We start from the raw sequence: 5,339 nt of genomic DNA on the forward strand, positions 1-5,339 counted from the left end.
ATCAGGGGACTGTGTTGGGTAATGGAGGATCAGTGTTTGGGTAGGTATTTCAGTATCAGGGGACTGTGTTGGGTAATGGAAGGATCAGTGTTTGGGTAGGTATTTCAGTATCAGGGGACTGTGTTGGGTAATGGATGGATCAGTGTTTGGGTAGGTATTTCAGTATCAGGGACTGTGTTGGGTAATGGAAGGATCAGTGTTTGGGTAGGTATTTCAGTATCAGGGGACTGTGTTGGGTAATGGAAGGATCAGTGTTTGGGTAGGTATTTCAGTATCAGGGGACTGTGTTGGGTAATGGAAGGATCAGTGTTTGGGTAGGTATTTCAGTATCAGGGGACTGTGTTGGGTAATGGAAGGATCAGTGTTTGGGTAGGTATTTCAGTATCAGGGGACTGTGTTGGGTAATGGAAGGATCAGTGTTTGGGTAGGTATTTCAGTATCAGGGGACTGTGTTGGGTAATGGAAGGATCAGTGTTTGGGTAGGTATTTCAGTATCAGGGGACTGTGTTGGGTAATGGAAGGATCAGTGTTTGGGTAGGTATTTCAGTATCAGGGGACTGTGTTGGGTAATGGAGGATCAGTGTTTGGGTAGGTATTTCAGTATCAGGGGACTGTGTTGGGTAATGGAAGGATCAGTGTTTGGGTAGGTATTTCAGTATCAGGGGACTGTGTTGGGTAATGGAAGGATCAGTGTTTGGGTAGGTATTTCAGTATCAGGGGACTGTGTTGGGTAATGGAAGGATCAGTGTTTGGGTAGGTATTTCAGTATCAGGGATGGGTAATGGAAGGACAGTGTTTGGGTAGGTATTTCAGTATCAGGGGATGGGTAATGGAAGGATCAGTGTTTGGGTAGGTATTTCAGTATTAGGGGACTGTGTTGGGTAATGGAAGGATCAGTGTTTGGGTAGGTATTTCAGTATCAGGGGACTGTGTTGGGTAATGGAAGGACAGTGTTTGGGTAGGTATTTCAGTATCAGGGGACTGTGTTGGGTAATGGAAGGATCAGTGTTTGGGTAGGTATTTCAGTATTAGGGGACTGTGTTGGGTAATGGAAGGATCAGTGTTTGGGTAGGTATTTCAGTATCAGGGGACTGTGTTGGGTAATGGAAGGATCAGTGTTTGGGTAGGTATTTCAGTATCAGGGGACTGTGTTGGGTAATGGAAGGATCAGTGTTTGGGTAGGTATTTCAGTATTAGGGGACTGTGTTGGGTAATGGAAGGATCAGTGTTTGGGTAGGTATTTCAGTATCAGGGGACTGTGTTGGGTAATGGAAGGATCAGTGTTTGGGTAGGTATTTCAGTATCAGGGGACTGTGTTGGGTAATGGAAGGATCAGTGTTTGGGTAGGTATTTCAGTATCAGGGGACTGTGTTGGGTAATGGAAGGATCAGTGTTTGGGTAGGTATTTCAGTATCAGGGGACTGTGTTGGGTAATGGAAGGATCAGTGTTTGGGTAGGTATTTCAGTATCAGGGGACTGTGTTGGGTAATGGAAGGATCAGTGTTTGGGTAGGTATTTCAGTATCAGGGGACTGTGTTGGGTAATGGAAGGATCAGTGTTTGGGTAGGTATTTCAGTATCAGGGGACTGTGTTGGGTAATGGAAGGATCAGTGTTTGGGTAGGTATTTCAGTATCAGGGGACTGTGTTGGGTAATGGAAGGATCAGTGTTTGGGTAGGTATTTCAGTATCAGGGGACTGTGTTGGGTAATGGATGGTATTTCAGTATCAGGGGGACTGTGTTGGGTAATGGAAGGATCAGTGTTTGGGTAGGTATTTCAGTATCAGGGGACTGTGTTGGGTAATGGAAGGATCAGTGTTTGGGTAGGTATTTCAGTATCAGGGGACTGTGTTGGGTAATGGAAGGATCAGTGTTTGGGTAGGTATTTCAGTATCAGGGGACTGTGTTGGGTAATGGAAGGATCAGTGTTTGGGTAGGTATTTCAGTATCAGGGGACTGTGTTGGGTAATGGAAGGATCAGTGTTTGGGTAGGTGAGTCACATAACGTATTTCAGCTACTGGGGTCTGGAAAGCTCGCATTTGTTTAATCTTAAATGTTGTACACACACACACACATCTTAAATGTTGTACACACACACACACACACACACACACACACACACACACACACACACACACACACACACACACACACACACACACACACACACACACACACACACACACACACACACACACACACACACACACACACACACACACACACACACACACACACACACACACACACACACACACACATGACACACATAGACACATATACAATCTGTCTGAGGATCACATTGTCAGATGAAGGAAGGGAGCAGGCTGGCAAGGCTCTGGGGAGCCGCCGTGTGATGACAAATATTTAAATCTGAGAGGAATAAGGTTCCGTCATTATTCTGTCTAAACCAAATCAGCTCCACGTCACTGCTGACAGAGCCAGGAGAGAGCTGGGGTTGTGGGAAACAAATAAATATAAGATAGGAGAGGAGAAGGGAGGAGAGACCAGGAGGAGGAGAGGCGTCGAGGAGAGCAGATTTGAGGAGAGCAGATTTGTCTTCCAACAAGACAATGATCCAAAACATAAAGCTACATCTACAATGGAATGGTTGAAAAATAAACATATCCAGGTGTTAGAATGGCCAAGTCAAAGTCCAGACCTGAATCCAATTCGAGAATCTGTGGAAAGAACTGAAAACTGCTGTTCACAAATGCTCTCCATCCAACCTCACTGAGCTCGAGCTGTTTTGCAAGGAGGAATGGGAAAAAATTTCAGTCTCTCGATGTGCAAAACTGATAGAGACATACCCCAAGCGACTTACAACTGTAATCGCAGCAAAAGGTGGCGCAACAAAGTAAGGGGGCTGAATCATTTTGCACGCCCAATTTTTCAGTTTTTGATTTGTTAAAAAAGTTTGAAATATCCAATAAATGTCGTTCCAGTTCATGATTGTGTCCCACTTGTTGTTGATTCTTCACAAAAATACAGTTTTATATCTTTATGTTTGAAGCCTGAAATGTGGCAAAAGGTCGCAAAGTTCAAGGGGCCGAATACTTTCGCAAGGCACTGTATATAGTGTATTTATATATAAAGTGTATTCTAGTCAAGGCTCACCTGATATAACTGCTACTGTATTTATATATATAGTTTATTATAGTCAAGGCTCACCTGATATAACTGCTACTGTATTTATAAATATAGTTTATTCTAGTCAAGGCTCACCTGATATAACTGCTACTGTAATTATAAATATAGTTTATTCTAGTCAAGGCTCACCTGATATAACTGCTACTGTATTTATAAATATAGTTTATTCTAGTCAAGGCTCACCTGATATAACTGCTACTGTATTTTATATATTGTATTTATAGATATAGTGTATTCTAGTCAACCTGATATAACTGCTACTGTATTTTATATATATAGTTTATTCTAGTCAAGGCTCACCTGATATAACTGCTACTGTATTTATATATAGTGTATTCTAGTCAACCTGATATAACTGCTACTGTATTTATATATATAGTGTATTCTAGTCAACCTGATATAACTGCTACTGTATTTATAAATATAGTTTATTCTAGTCAAGACTCGCCTGATATAACTGCTACTGTATTTATATATATAGTGTATTCTAGTCAACCTGATATAACTGGTACTGTATTTATATATATAGTGTATTCTAGTCAACCTGATATAACTGGTACTGTATTTATATATAGTGTACTTATAGATATAGTGTATTGTAGTCAACCTGATATAACTGCTACTGTATTTATATATATAGTGTATTCTAGTCAAGGCTCACCTGATATAACTGCTACTGTATTTATATATATAGTGTATTCTAGTCAACCTGATATAACTGCTACTGTATTTATAAATATAGTTTATTCTAGTCAAGACTCGCCTGATATAACTGCTACTGTATTTATATATAGTGTATTTATAGATATAGTGTATTCTAGTCAACCTGATATAACTGCTACTGTATTTATATATATATTGTATTCTAGTCAACCTGATATAACTGCTACTGTATTTATAAATATAGTTTATTCTAGTCAAGACTCGCCTGATATAACTGCTACTGTATTTATATATATAGTGTATTCTAGTCAACCTGATATAACTGGTACTGTATTTATATATATAGTGTATTCTAGTCAACCTGATATAACTGGTACTGTATTTATAGATATAGTTTATTCTAGTCAACCTGATATAACTGCTACTGTATTTATATATATAGTTTATTCTAGTCTAGGCTCACCTGATATAACTGCTACTGTATTTATAATACTGTATTTATATATAGTGTATATATATAGTGTATTCTAGTCAACCTGATATAACTGGTACTGTATTTATATATATAGTGTATTCTAGTCAAGGCTCACCTGATATAACTGCTACTGTATTCATAAATATAGTTTATTCTAGTCAAGGCTCACCTGATATAACTGCTACTGTATTTATAAATATAGTTTATTCTAGTCAAGGCTCACCTGATATAACTGCTACTGTATTCATAAATATAGTTTATTCTAGTCAAGGCTCACCTGATATAACAGCTACTGTATTTATATATATATAGTTTATTCTAGTCAAGGCTCACCTGATATAACTGCTACTGTATTTATATATAGTGTATTTATAGATATAGTGTATTCTAGTCAACCTGATATAACTGCTACTGTATTTATATATATAGTGTATTCTAGTCAAGGCTCACCTGATATAACTGCTACTGTATTTATATATATAGTGTATTCTAGTCAACCTGATATAACTGCTACTGTATTTATATATATAGTGTATTCTAGTCAAGGCTCACCTGATATAACTGCTACTGTATTTATATATATAGTGTATTCTAGTCAAGGCTCACCTGATATAACTGCTACTGTATTTATATATATAGTGTATTCTAGTCAACCTGATATAACTGCTACTGTATTTATATATATAGTGTATTCTAGTCAACCTGATATAACTGCTACTGTATTTATATATATAGTGTATTCTAGTCAACCTGATATAACTGGTACTGTATTTATATATATAGTGTATTCTAGTCAAGGCTCACCTTATATAACTGCTACTGTATTTATATATATAGTGTATTCTAGTCAAGGCTCACCTGATATAACTGCTACTGTATTTATATATATAGTGTATTCTAGTCAACCTGATATAACTGCTACTGTATTTATAAATATAGTTTATTCTAGTCAAGACTCACCTGATATAACTGCTACTGTATTTATATATATAGTGTATTCTAGTCAACCTGATATAACTGGTAATGTATTTATATATATAGTGTATTCTAG

This window comes from Oncorhynchus keta, unplaced genomic scaffold (assembly GCF_023373465.1).
Source record: "Oncorhynchus keta strain PuntledgeMale-10-30-2019 unplaced genomic scaffold, Oket_V2 Un_contig_1316_pilon_pilon, whole genome shotgun sequence".
In the NCBI taxonomy this organism is placed as follows: Eukaryota; Metazoa; Chordata; class Actinopteri; order Salmoniformes; family Salmonidae; genus Oncorhynchus; species Oncorhynchus keta.